This window comes from Palaemon carinicauda, chromosome 43 (genome assembly GCF_036898095.1).
Source record: "Palaemon carinicauda isolate YSFRI2023 chromosome 43, ASM3689809v2, whole genome shotgun sequence".
Taxonomy (NCBI): domain Eukaryota; kingdom Metazoa; phylum Arthropoda; class Malacostraca; order Decapoda; family Palaemonidae; genus Palaemon; species Palaemon carinicauda.
In genome coordinates, this window is record NC_090767.1 from 23150468 (window position 1) to 23164854 (window position 14387).

The 14387-nt window shown below is 49.6% G+C and overlaps 1 long non-coding RNA gene across 1 annotated transcript in view; it reads left to right on the plus strand.

Moving 5' to 3' along the window:
- Positions 1 to 7272: 7272 nt before the first annotated feature.
- The window catches only part of LOC137633620 (uncharacterized), a 444399-nt gene continuing 437284 nt past the window's right edge, over positions 7273 to 14387 (plus strand). Inside the window, exon 1 of the long non-coding RNA XR_011042309.1 lies at positions 7273 to 7526. This is a non-coding gene — a long non-coding RNA (uncharacterized lncRNA). The remainder of the gene's footprint in view (positions 7527 to 14387) is intronic.

The window sequence follows — 14387 nt, forward strand, 5'->3', positions numbered from 1 at the left end:
CATCCTAAGAGGATCGCTGGGCTCCGTAAGGAAGACGTACTTACAAGGCAGAGTAATCGTCTAAGTCGACTTCCTTACCAGGTACCTATTTATTTTGGTTTTGTTATATTGATAACTGCCAAAATGAAATAAAAAACTCTTAGCTTATACGATGTAAACATTTTTAACTCTGGTCTCTACCCACCTCCTTGGGTGTGAATCAGCTATTATATATTCACCGACTAAGTTAAATATTTAAAAATGATATTTTAATTATAAAATAAATTTTTGAATATACTTACCCGGTGAATATATAAATTAAACGACCCTCCCTTCCTCCCCAATAGAGACGCAGTGGGATGAGAAGAAATTGAGTCTTTGTTTACATCGAGAGTGGTATCTGGCCGACAGTTGGCGCTGGTGGGCACACCCGCAACCTGTATAGCGATCGCTGGCGAGTTTTTACTGTTTTTTGTCTGTCGAGCAACAGAGTTGCAGCTATTATATATTCACCGGGTAAGTATATTCAAAAATTTATTTTATAATTAAAATATCATATTTTAACGAAAGTTAAACTACCCCCGTGCTAGTTAGCACGGGGGTAGGGGAGGGGTAGCTAGCTGCCCCTCCCCCCCACACACTGGTGAGCTGCCTTACTTCACTTTTGGCTCGGACGATGAACAGACGTGTCTGTCTCGTCCTCGCATTGTTGACAGCCTTAATCTGTTTTTCTTTTTCTTACAGTTGTGTGTTTGAAGTTGGCGTCTACCTTTTCTTCCCATTATGCGGAAGTGCCCTGGACTCCCCGACCGCCCCTGTGGAACATTCATGTCGGCGGTCGATACAGACCCTCACACCCTTTGCCCGCAGTGTCGAGGTCAACGGTGTGAAAGAGATGATAATTGTAGTGAGTGCAGGGAGTGGTCTACCTCCCAGTGGGAGAGGTTTGCCCGGCGGCGTAAGAAGTCGTCTAAGCGAGACCATTCTCCCTCAGGGGCTTTCTAGAGGAAGGAAGGCTCCAAGGACTCTTCTTCCGTTGGCCGAAGCTCCCACTCGTTCGGTCTCGCGAGAGGCCGCCGAGTGGTAGCGTAGGCCATTCTTTTGTTTCCCAATCTCGGGGTTCGGGAGAGGGTGTTGCCTCCCATAGCGAGGCAGCTCCCCCTCCTCCTCCGGGGGAGGACATCGTTGATTTTGTTGATGACCAAACTGTTTCTAACAATGATCTTTTCCAGCTTTGGGCTTCCTTGGGGCATAAGGGCTCACCCTCCAAGGAAGCCCTGTTTGATCTGATCCAGTTGGGGGCAGCTGTCCAACATTCGCCGGTAATACCAGAGGTAGACCCTCTGGCTATTGTCGACGTTGTTGTGGCAGAGGCGTCCGACGGGTCGGGTCAAACCCCGGCTGCTGCTGTTGCGGATGTTGCTGAAGGCTCAGGTTCCCCCTCCGAACATCCTTCGAGGGGAAAGCTGGGCCTAACGGTCTCTCCTGCGGGTGTTCCTCCCCCTCGGGGGAGTGCACTGACAGAGACTCCTCTTTGGAGGACCGACGACGCTGATACCCTGCCTCGAGGTCGTCTTCGCCGTAAGGCTCGCCCCCCTCTTCGCTGTCGAGGCCTTCCTTCTCCTTACAAGGGAGTTAAGAGGCGCCTCTTCGGGTTTTCATCTTCGTCGTCCCCTGCAAAAGATTCTTCTCGTCGGGAGCAGACCGTGGCAGTGACATCACTGGACCTCTCCGCAGATTGGTCGCGATCTCCTGCGCCTGCCAGATCGCCCTTGATCATTCAAGCACCGGTCCCTTCGAGGCAAAAGGGCTTATCCCACAATGTGGGTAAGTCCCTTCTGTGTGTCAGGTTTCACCTGTGCGCCCTACAGTAGCGCGCAAGCGCCAGCGCTCTCCTGATCGCCAGCGCCCTCCTGCTGATGAGTCACCTGACTCTTCTCGCCAGCGCTCTCCTGCTCGCCAGCGCTCTCCTGCTCACCGGCGCTCTCCTGCTCGCCAGCGCTCTCCTGATCACCAGCGTTCACCTGCTCGCCAGCGCTCTCCTGCGGATGAGTCAACAGACGCTTCTTGCCAGCGCTCGCCTGCGAGCAAGCGCTCTTCTGGCTCTGCTGAGCGTCAACAGTCTCCTGAGCGGCGTCAATCTCCTGCTCGTCAGCGCACTACTGCACGCCCAGTTCCTGATGCGCACCAACGTTCGCCCACGTGCCCATGACCTTCGGATCTGGGCGCAGGCAATGACATTGATCCTTTGCCTCGCCAGCGTTCCCCTGTGCGTCGACCACCGCCTGTGCACCACCGTGCGCTTTCTCCTGTGCGCACTTCTAAAGTGCATGCGCGGCCGCGCACCCACGAGTCGACTCCTGAGCCCGCCCACGAGCGTTCGCCCTTGAGCACATCAGCGGCCCTGCGCCCCAGTTGGCAACTTCTCTCCGCGCTACTGCGCGCCATCCTACGCGCCCGCGCGATCCTTCGCCTGTGCGCAAATGGTCGCCAACGCGCTCACGCGTCTGATCGCCACAGGTCACCGACTCGCCCACGCGCTAACTCGCCTGTGCGCAGTCGGTCGCCTACTCGCGCCACGCGTCATAGTTCGCCATCGCTCGCCAACGTGCCATCGCTCGCCAACGTGCCATCGCTCGCCAGTGCGTCATCGCTCGCCAACGAGCTTATACTCGCCTATGCTCTACCGATTGCCTATGCGCCATCGCTCTCCTGATTGCCAGCGATCGCCCGGGCCCTCGCACGCACCCTCACCTGTGCATCCATGCACATCTTCGCCTGCCCGCCCACGCGTCCACGTGCCAACTCGCCCACGCACCTGCGCGCCAACAGTTGCCCGTGCGCGACCCAGTGGTTTTGCCAGCGCGACCCCCGACGCGATTCCTGCCGGGTTTCGCAGCTCGCCCAACCTTGCGAGTTGCCGGGGACGCGTGCTTCCAGATCAGCCTCGCGATCGCCATCTCGTAAGCGCCGAGCACGCGTCCAGTAGCAGGAAGACTCATCGGAGAGGTCCAGGCAACATTCTTCTTCCCTTTCTTCATTTCAGGCAGGCCCAGTAATATCCACTCCTAAGGATCAGCCGATCCCCTTCCCTCCAGCGGGAATCGCTGACACTGCGTCAGTCAGCCGCCAGCCTTGGTTTAATTCCCTGATGAAAGCGGTGGTGCAGACTATGAAGCCGGCTCTCGCTGATCCGGGACTCAAACTAAAGACAGACTCACCCCCGCTAAAGAGAAAGAGAGGAGTGAACTTCGTGGTGACTTCTCCCAGGGAGAAGTTGGCTCCTAAGAGGTCCGACAGGAAGGCTCCATCCCCTTCGCAGTCGTTTTCTCCTCCTGTGGACGAAGCTTTTCCGTCCTCAGGAGAGTCCACCAAGGTGAGGGCCTCTCCCACGGCACCAAAGGTTAGGAACCCCACCTCGAGGAAGAGAAACGTCTCGCGTGGAAGGTACCTTCCAGACCTCTTTGCTGGAGTCCTGTATCCTGCCCAGGAGGGAACCCAAGGACTCAAAGACGATTCCTAAGTCGTCTTCACGGATCCGACCAGAGCCAATCAGACCCCGGGAGAACGTCCACGTGTCTCCCCAAGAAAAGCCTTTGGGGACAGGAGACTTAGCTGCCAGTCCACAGGGAGGAGAGCTGCACGAGTCGGAGCATGCCTTCTGGCAGGTATTGAATCTGATGAGGCAACTGAACAGGTTCAAGGACCTGGAGATCGCCCCTCGCGAAGGCAAGGATACGGTCCTAGACCAAGTCTATGGTACCCAGAAACCCCCAAGGGCCAGTGCAGCTTTGCCTTGGTCCCAGGGGGTGAAGAGTGCCAGAGATAAGGTCGAAGCCCAGCTCTCGGAACTCGCCTCCTCCAGCTGTTCTTCTGCCGGGAACAAACTCCTCCCACCTCCTCGTTTACAGCAGAGGAGGTATTTTGAGATCATGGGGGAGTCCAATATAGCTCTTCCCCTCCACCACTCGGTGGAAGAGCTCACCAGGATAACTCCTCTTGAGAAGCTCTCCTCCCAGCAGGTGACATTCTCGGCATCGGAGAACCTTAGCCAGGAGAAGGTCGCGAAGTGTGCCATGCAGACCACTTCGTGGCTGGACGTCTGGCTGGGTTCTCTGGGCATCCTATTGCGCTCCGAGGACTTGTCTAAGGAGAGCAATAGGAAGGCCCTGGAGATCTTCCTCCTCTCGGGCACTCGCTCCATCGAGTTCCTGGATCACCAGGTTACCAACCTGTGGGCCAACTCGATCTTAAAGCGACTTGATGCAGTGACCGAGAAGTTCCATCCGAAGGTCCCCGCCATTGATGTCTGCAGGCTCAGACACTCCTCCATCCTTGGAGGAAGCTTGTTTGAGCCCAAGGATATAGAACGCACAGGTGAGAGGTGGAGGAAGTCGAATCATGATTCGCTCCTCCAAAGGGCCCTCACATCTCGGCCCTACAAGCCTCCAGCTCCACAACAGCATCAACAGCAGCCTTGCAGGACACCGAAGCAGGCTCCGGCAGCTAAGACGAAGGTGTCTAAGCCACAGCCCTTTCCTGTCAAGGACAAGAGGGGCGGAAAGTTCTCCAGGGGAGGCAGAAATCCTAGAGAGAGCGGCCGTGGCCGTAAACGCTAGGATTGGCAGTCCCCCTGCGTGTCCACCTGTGGGGGGATGCCTACAAAGTTGCGTGCACAGGTGGCAGCAACATGGGGCCGATTCCTGGACGATCTCTGTGATGGGCCAAGGATATCGCGTCCCATTCACAACATATCAACCTCCCCTTACAGCGAATCCAGTGTCGTTGAGCTCCTATGCCATGGGATCGGCAAAGGGGCTAGCCCTTCGAGCAGAAGTCGAGACCATGCTCAAGAAGGATGCTGTCCAAGAGGTTGTCGACGGCTCCCCAGGCTTCTTCAGTCGACTCTTTCTTGTAAAGAAGGCGTCTGGAGGCTGGAGACCCGTCATCGATCTCTCAACTCTGAACAAGTTTGTCAAACAAACTTCATTCAGCATGGAGACAGCGGACACGGTCAGACTTGCAGTGAGACCACAAGACTTCATGTGCACAGTGGATCTGAAGGACGCATACTTCCAGATCCCAATCCATCCGTCTTCCAGGAAGTACTTGAGATTCAGCCTAGACAGCAAGACCTACCAGTTCAAGGTACTGTGCTTCGGTCTCTCCACAGCACCTCAGGTGTTCACCAGAGTGTTCACCCTGATTTCGTTGTGGGCGCACAGGAACGGCATCCGTCTCCTCCGATATCTGGACGACTGGCTGATCCTGGCAGACTCAAAGTCGACCCTTCTTCAACACCGAGACAGGCTTCTGGGATTTTGCCAAGATCTGGGGATCATGGTAAATCTCGAGAAGTCCTCTCTGCAGCCGACCCAACGACTGGTATATCCAGGCATGTTATTAGACACCAATCTCCACAAAGCCTTTCCATCAGACGACAGGATAGCAAGGCTGTGGAGGGTTGCAGAGCCCTTCCTCAGGCGGGAAGAGCTTCCAGCCCAATCATGGTTACGTCTTTTAGGTCACCTAGCCTCCCTGGCCCGTCTGGTCCCGAACGGCCGTCTCAGGATGAGATCCCTGCAATGACAGCTCAAGTCCCGGTGGAATCAGGGCACCGATTCCCCGGACTCTCTGGTCCCTATGGGATCCACGAAACAGGCGGACCTGCGATGGTGGCTGATGGACGAAAACCTACGAAAGGGAGTGGATCTTCTCGTCCTTCCCCCGGATTTGACACTGTTCTCGGACGCGTCAAAAGAAGGGTGGGGGGCCCACATTCTGAACCCGAGGGTCTCAGGCCTTTGGTCAGAATCAGAAAAGTACCTACACATCAACCTGCTAGAGATGAAGGCCGTGTATCTGGCCCTTCAACAGTTCCAACAGACCCTGGCGGGCCACTCCGTGGTGGTGATGAGCGACAACACCACGGTAGTGGCTTATATCAACAAATAGGGAGGTACCTTTTCACAACAGCTATCCCATCTTGCAGTAGAGATTCTGATGTGGTCCGAAGTCCACTCAATAACACTATCAGCTCGCTTCATTCCTGGCAACCCTCTTAATGAGAGAATGCCTTGATGAAGTCATTGAGCTTCAGCACAGCATTCTATTCCCGTGCTGAAACTTGGTGACGGGCAAGAGGGCTCTCGAACTTGGGGAAATTGCTCCCCCAGTTCGAATCTAAATTTCTCTCTTTCTTATCTTTTTCTTCCTCTTTATATTGCTTCAACCTTCTCGTAATATTATAAACAGAATGAGATGTAACATTTACTGGGATTTTCTTTGTTTTCTCCTCTTCCTTTGGGGCACAGTAGTCAGCCTGTTGTTTGCTGGACCGGATGATAGATGCAGCTAGGCCATATGATTGGGGAGGATGGGAAGATGTATGCAACCCATGTTCTCTTATGGACACATTCAGACAACGTATAAATCCACACGGATGTAAATTCTTCCCTGATCCTCTGCCAGTCCTTGGTAGTGGCTTATTCCAACACCTTCCTCATCTTCATGTCAAAGTCGTTGGGACATTTACACGCAGGAGCCGTCAGTTCCGCTCCTCCACAAGACCAAAGTGCTTTGGCATTTCCCGGGAAAGTAAACCGTCCGGTTTAATCAGAGGGAATTCCTCCCTCCTAAGGATAATAAGTCTCCTATTGAAGAACGGTGGTTTGTATAGTTAGGGAAAATAGAATTACTTTTAAAACCTGGGGATTTTATTTAAGGTAGATTTTTGGAGACAGTTGGAATCAATATGATAGACTGCCATCTCTTTGATGTTTTGATTATGAGCAATAATGTCTTATACACTTTCTTCATATTCTTCAATGATTAAAAAATGTAAAGCAAAAGTACCGACACTTAACTTACTGCCACATATTTTGTACTTTTTAAAATGTATGATTTTATTAGGAAGAAGGAATGACTCTCTACAGTCTTAGCAAATATGTGGGGTTCCTTTTTGGGGTTTATAGTATCTAAGAGGTTTTGCAACTCTTTGGAATACAGTAATGAATAAAGAAGTGTAAGGTTTGATGGTGATGAATGAGAAGAGGCAGTTTTAATAATACAGTACTGTAGTCTCATTTCTGGTGTCATAGGTTGATGAAAATGTCAATACTTTACGTAAAATTTGGCGTTTCAGATGGAGGGAAGCCGTCCCTGGGAAATGACACGGCATCATTGGAAACCACGTCTGGACTATGCCAAGATGACACCGGCATCCTCTATCAGACCCACGATGCACCGGAAGCGTGACGGCGAAGAGCCAGCGCCGAAAGCGAAGAGACAAAAGACCGAAAGAAGCAAAGTAAATGGTAACTCTGATTACCAATCCGGTGTGATCAGCGAGACAGAATGCCAGAGACTCCTGAGGGACTACTTTCAACCCGACCTCTGTCTGGAGGAGATGTACGCCCTCTGGTAAAAGGCCGACGCCAACTTTGCGGCCGTGTGTGTCCCAGCTTCCCGGGCGTGCGTATGCTAAACCAGGATCCCGTCGAGAATGTCTTCTCTTTCATATGCTCGTCCAACAATAATATCAAAAGGTGATTACTCCTGTTACTTGTTGAAGGTAATGGTATCTTTAAATATGTAATTGTTCCGTAACCGAAATACAAACCACGCTATTTACATAGGGTTTACTTTCGGCATAGCTGAAATGATGAGCCATTAAATTTTTAACGAGCGTTAACTACCCCCCGCTAGTTAGTAGGGGGTAGGGAAGAGGTAGCTTGCTACCCCTCCCCCACCACACACCTGTGAGTTGTCCCACTTCACTTTTTGGCTCGGACGAAGACAGACGTTGCTGTTTTTCGTCCTCGTTAATGACAGCCTCAATTTGTTTTTTTACTTTTTCTAGTTCTGTGTGCTTGGAAGTTGGCCTCGACTGTTGTCATCGTTATGCGCAAGTGCCCTGGACTCGCTGGCCGCCCATGTGGGAGTCAGCGGAGGACACCGATCCTCACACCCTTTGACCGCAGTGCCAAAGCCGACGGTGTGATAGAGAGAATACGTGCAGTGAGTGTAGGGAGTGGTCTGCCTCCCAGTGGGAGAAGTTCGGCCGCCGGCGTAAGAAGAAGTCTAAGAGAGACCGTTCTCCTTCAGGGCAACCTTGAAGAAGGAAGGCTCCAAGGACTCCTCTTCCGCCGCCCGAACCTCCTCCGAAGCTCCCACTCGATCGGTCTCTCGTGAGAGGCTGCCGAGTGGTAGCGCAGGCCCTAGTGGTGTTTCCCGACCTCGGGGTGCGGGAGAGGGCGTTGCCTCCCTTAGCGTGGCAGCTCCCTCTTCTCCCCCGGGGGAGGATAATTTGGATTTTGATGAATTTGACCAAACTGTTGCTAATAATGATTTGTTTCAGCTTTGGGCTTCCTTGGGGCTTAAGGGCACGCCCTCCAAGGAAGCCCTGTTTGACCTGATCCAGTTGGGGGGGTGCGGTCAAACAGTCGCCGGTAATACCGGAGGTATTCCCTTCGGATTTTGTCGACACTGTTTTGCCCGAGGCTTCCGACGGGTCTGGTCAAACCCTTGATACTGCTCCTGTTGCGGACGTTGCTGATGGCTCTTCTCCTCCCTCCGAAGATCCTCCGAGGGGGGAGGGGAGTCCCACGTTCTCTAATGCAGGCGGGTCTCCCCCTCGGGGGAGCGCGCTGACAGAGACTCCTCTTCGGAGGACTGATGACCCGGACGCCCTTCCTTGTAGTCGTATTCGACGTAAGGCCCGTCGACCTCTTCGCAGCAGAGGACTTCCTTCTCCCTATAAAGGAGTTTGGAGGTGCCTCTTTGGGTCGTATTCGCCTGATCCTCCCCCAAGGAGGATCGCCCCCGTCAAGAGCAGCCCGTCACAGCAGCGCCCCTTGACCTCTCCGCGGATCGTTCGCGATCCCCAACGCCTGCCAGACCTTCCGACCTGCCTTTTCTGTTCCTGGCTGCTGATGCGGTTTGGGCGCCTTCTCACCCTGTTATCCAACAGGCACCGATCCCTTCGGGGTAAAGGGACTCTACTCACGGTGTGGGTAAGTCCCTTGCACGTCAGGGTTCCCCTGCGGCCACCTGCGCGTTCGCGTGCAGTAGCGCTCAAGCGCTCCCCAGAGTTACAGTTTTCGGACTTAACTCGCCAGCGCTCTCCTGTTCGGCAGCGATCACCTGCTCGCCAGCGCTCTCCTGCGCGGCAGCGATCACCTGCTTGCCAGCGCTCTCCTTCTCGCAGGTCTCATGCGAAGCAGCGCCCTCATGTTCCTGATGTGCGCAAGGCGCACCCACGTTCTCCTGAGCGCCATCGTTCTCCTGTGCGCCATCGTTCTCCTGTGCGCAGTCGCGCTATTGCTCAACCTGTTCCTGATGTGCGCCCAGCGCGCCAACGATCATCACCGCGTCCATGATCACCTGATCTGGACATAGGCAAGGGTACTAACCCGTCGCTTCGCCCACGCGCCCTTCTGCTCCGGCGCAACAGCGAGCTAAAGCTCCTGTTCGCGAGCGTTCGCCTGCGCGTTCGTCCACCTCTTCAGATGTGTGCAGTAATCTTACTGCGCGCTATCGTTCTCCTGCGCGTACACGCGATCACTTGCCTGTGCGCAAGCGCTCTCCTGCGTGCCCTCGCCCTTTTCAGTCTGATCGCCCCAGGTCTCCAACTCGCCCGCCCGATAAATTGCCTGCGCGCAGTCGTTCGCTTGTTCGTGGTACGCGCCATCGTTCTCTGGAACGCACGCGACATCCCTCACCATCGCGCCAGCGCTCTCCGCCTGGCAATCACTCGCCAAGTCGCTCGCGACTTTTTTCGCTTGGCCATCGCCGTTCTCCTACGCGCCGCCGTCGATTGCTTAGTGCTCAGCGCACTCCTTCACCCGCGCGGTCTCGTGCTCCTTCACATGCGCGCCAATGTGTTCTAACTGTCAGAGGCGTGGAGGAGGAGTACAGGTGGCTAAATAATCAAGTCAGGCGGCAGGCCAGAAATGCTGTAAAGATAAAGGAGAAAGAAATATCGAGTCATGTGAAAGATAATCCCAAGATTTTTTGGAATTATGTTACATCTAAAACAAGAACAAAGTCAGGTATAGGTGCCCTGTATGACAGAAATGAGAAAACAAGTACCACAACTAACAACAAGGAGAAGGCAGATATTTTATCAAAACAGTTTTCCGGGGTATTTATCAGAGAACCGGAAGGGGAAATACCAGAGGCTACAGCAAGAGAAGTACCTGTCATTAAAGGAGTGGATATCACCCACGCAAAAATAAGGAAAGTAATCCAGAAACTCAAAAAGAACAAATCACCCGGTCCAGATGGGATACATCCAAGGATTGTAAAGGAACTGATGGAAGAACAATTGGAACCACTTAGGATATTGTTCAACAGCTCACTACAGGAGGGTGTGGTACCAGAGGAATGGAGAATTGCACATATTACTGCCTTATTCAAAAAAGGAAATAAGAAAGATCCTGGAAATTACAGACCGGTCAGCCTTACAAGTGTCATTTGTAAGCTTATGGAATCACTACTCAAAGAAGAAATATTAACACATATGAAGAAAAACATGTTTAGCAAGAGACAGTTTGGATTTATATCTGGGAGATCAACAGCATTACAGCTCATTAAAGTGTTGGATAACTGGACGTGTGCACTTGATGAGGGGATGGCAGTGGATGTGGTTTACTGTGACTTCATGAAGGCTTTTGACCGCGTACCACACAAAAGGCTGATGAGAAAAGTTGCCAGCTATAATATCCAAGGGAAGTTAATGAACTGGATCCAGGGTTTCTTAACAGGGAGAAGGCAGAGAGTTTTAGTGAACGGTGAGGCATCAGATTGGGAAGAGGTTATTAGTGGAGTAACCCAGGGCTCGGTACTGGGTCCTTTGCTGTTTGTTCTGTTCATAAATGATCTACCTGAAGTGGTTAAGCACGGCAGCGAGGTGTTTTTGTATGCTGACGACACTAAAGTGTTCCGGAAGATTCAGGATGTGGAAGATTGCAACAGACTGCAGGGGGACCTAGACGAGCTTAGAAAATGGACAGAGAAATGGCTTTTGTTCTTCCATCCAGAGAAGAGCAAATACATGAGAATTGGCAACACCTCAGTAGACGATAATGGCTACATCATGTACAACAACATCAGCAAGACCAGAACGGAAAGAGACATTGGTGTAGTCATAGACGACAAACTTACTTTAGCTGACCATCTGGCTGAGAAAATAGAGAAGGCAAATAAGATAGTGGGCCTCATTAGGAGAACTTTTGTACACCTGGAACCGGCAACATTTAAGCCTCTCTTCACATCCTTGGTACGGCCACACCTAGAATATGCCAACCAAGTGTGGTGCCCACATCTTATCAAGGATATCAATGCAATAGAAAATGGGCAAAGGAGAGCATCGAAACTGGTGCCATGTCTCAAGGAACTGCCATATGAGGAGAGACTTAAGAGATTAGATCTACCATCATTAGCGTACAGGAGATCGAGAGGAGATCAGATTGAAACATTTAAGATCGTCAACAACAAGTATGATAAGGAGTGTACTGAGGGTCTTTTCAGGATGAGGGAGGATAGTGTGACAAGGGGCCATGATAAGAAATTATTCAAGACAAGAGCCAGGCTGAACAGTTGCAAATACTCCTTCCCTAACCGCATGGTTAACGTTTGGAACAATTTGCCGGACGAGGTGGTACAGTTTGAGTCAAGACTTGATAAATTTTGGAAAACACAGGATAAAAAATTCAATTATAAAGCTCAGATAAACACCACGTGCCACCGCCACCCACATAGTGTCCTGGCTACCATACTGGAGCCACATGCCCCCTAGGGCCTCTTCCAGGAAAACGTTTGTAAGAATATAGGCAGTCTATGGAACATTGTCCTACTTGCTAGAGTAATGTCCCTGCCCTTTGCCTATGCCATTCATGAGTAGCCTTTACACCTTGAAACTCTCAGGGTTGTGGTGACTAATGAGGTAACGTTCCTGACAGGTGAACGCCAGACTGGGGTAAGAGTCCCGCTCAAACTCGATAGTTCCTTCGGTTGCAGCAACCTCACCATCCTTGTTAGCTAAGGAGGGTGAGTTTGAGGTAGCCTATAGGTCTATTTGCTGAGTCATCAACAGCCATTGTCTGTCCCTCCTTGCTCCTAGCTTTGTGTGGAGAGGGTCTTGGGTGTTGATCATATGTATATATGATCAGTCTCTAGGGCATTGTCCTGCTCGATATGGCAATGTCACTGTCCTTGATTCTGTCATTCATGAGTGGCCTTTGAAACCTTAAAAAAACTGCCGTACATCGACACGAGACTTGGGTAGTTACAGATTATTATTATTACTATTATTATTATTATTATTATTATTATTAGCCAAGCTACATCCCTAGATGGAAAAGCAAGATGCTAAAGGCCCGAGGGCTCCAATAGGGAAAAATAACCCAGTGAGGAAAGGAAATAAGGAAATAAATAAATGATGAGAACAAATTAACAATAAATAATTCTAAAAATAGCAACGTCAAAACATATACGTCATATATAAACTATAAAAAGACTCGTGTCAGCCTGGTCAAAATAAAAACATTTTCTGATTTAAAGTTACCAGAGCCAAGATGCACATCGACTGCGGGTTCTAGACCATTCAGATATGTGGCTCAGTGTATAACGAACTCCCACTTGACGTCAGAGGGACTGTTTATATATAAGCTTTCAAGAATTTGAAGTTCTATATTAATTTTTGTTTCATTTTTCTGAAAATCCTTTACAAGGAAGATTTGACAATCTGCATCGATTGTTTTCGTTACAATGACCTTTAATGTAAAAACAGCACTGTCGTCTAGTTAAGATTGTTTCTAGAATAAAAAAGCGAAAGGGTAATACAGAATACCTTTAGCGAAGACATGATCTCGGAGATTTACTAATAATATAACAAGTTTGAGAGAAAAATGATCATTGGTCTGAAGAGACAACCAGTAGGAAAATCTTATATAGAAGTGTCTTATCCATGTCCGTTGAAATTTCATATAGTTTGTTTATGAAAGATCTATTTTGATGTTCATAAAATGTTATTTTAATTTTCCATTAATACTCTTGTAGTTTGTTTATTTCCAATTTTTCCATATTTCCTTTCCTCTCTGGGCTATTTTCCCTGTTGGGACCATTGGGCTATAATATAAAAAAAGTACGCCAATATTTTAATGGGTGTAAATTGCCATAAACTAAACTAAATAAAAATAAAACCACCCTTCTCCTTCTGTGATTGATTTCCATAACATTCCAGGCATCGTTTGTCACTTCCAGCCGGTGGGTACCTGGAAGGGAGGGAGTCTTGAAATATTATACGTCCTTCAACGTATTCACCAGTATTGTTTATTTTTCCACCTCGGTAACTTTTCAAACCGTCATTTGAATAGTTTTATTCACATTGCAGCCGTTTGAAAATGTGTGTTGTCAATGAAATTATTCTTTATTCAGAAAATACAGATTGCAAAGCTTAACTGCTTCAAGTAATAACTCGGTCGAAAGCATTGGTAATTGAAGAGCCTATGTCTAAAGTTAGTTTGCTTTACTTGAAAGGTTTAAGCGGGTGCTGTCACACGCGGAAAGCCTTGTTCCTTGCATAAACTGCAGGATTTGTTTGCCGTATACATGGAGTACTTGAGAGTATCCCAAGATTAGTCTCACAATGGCTGCGGTTTAACTGTCATATTACCCACATTGTCGAAGCACTTGCAAAACAGAAAAGTCTTTTAATTTCTCTAAAGACTTATCTCAAGTCTTTCAATGGCCACTGGGCTTGTCATGTAGCATTAGGGTTGCATATGTTGAAGCTCTAGAGGCCTCTTTAGAGGTAGTTACAATCCCTCTTTGTAAAGGAAATCAAAGCCACGGGTGAAAAACTGGTCACCTATCGTATGCTAGTCTCTCTCTCTCTCTCTCTCTCTCTCTCTCTCTCTCTCTCTCTCTCTCTCTCTCTCTCATATTTTAGTAGCAGCAGCAGCAGTAGTAGTAGTAGTAGTGTTAGCATTGGTAGTAGCCGAAGCCACAGTAGTATTAGCAGCAGTAGTTGCAACACACAGAGAGAGAGAGAGAGAGAGAGAGAGAGAGAGAGAGAGAGAGAGAGTGTGTGTGTGTGTGTGTGTGTTTCACTACTGGCCTCTATTTACTTATAACGAGGGACCAACGAAACTTTGGATCGTGTTTACATCTTGGCTTCAATAACCAGTTATCTGAAATATTTTTGACGTCCGGTTCTGATAACTTGGGGTTTAATAAACAGCCAACGTATTTCAGGTAGAAAACTCTTTTATTAATTTTACTTTTGTTTATTATGTTTTGTAATCGGATAGGTTGTAATAGTTACAGTAGTCAATCATGGTAATAACAATTAATCATAAGTTTTTTTTTTAAAGGATGGTTTAACAAAAGTAATGGTTTAGATG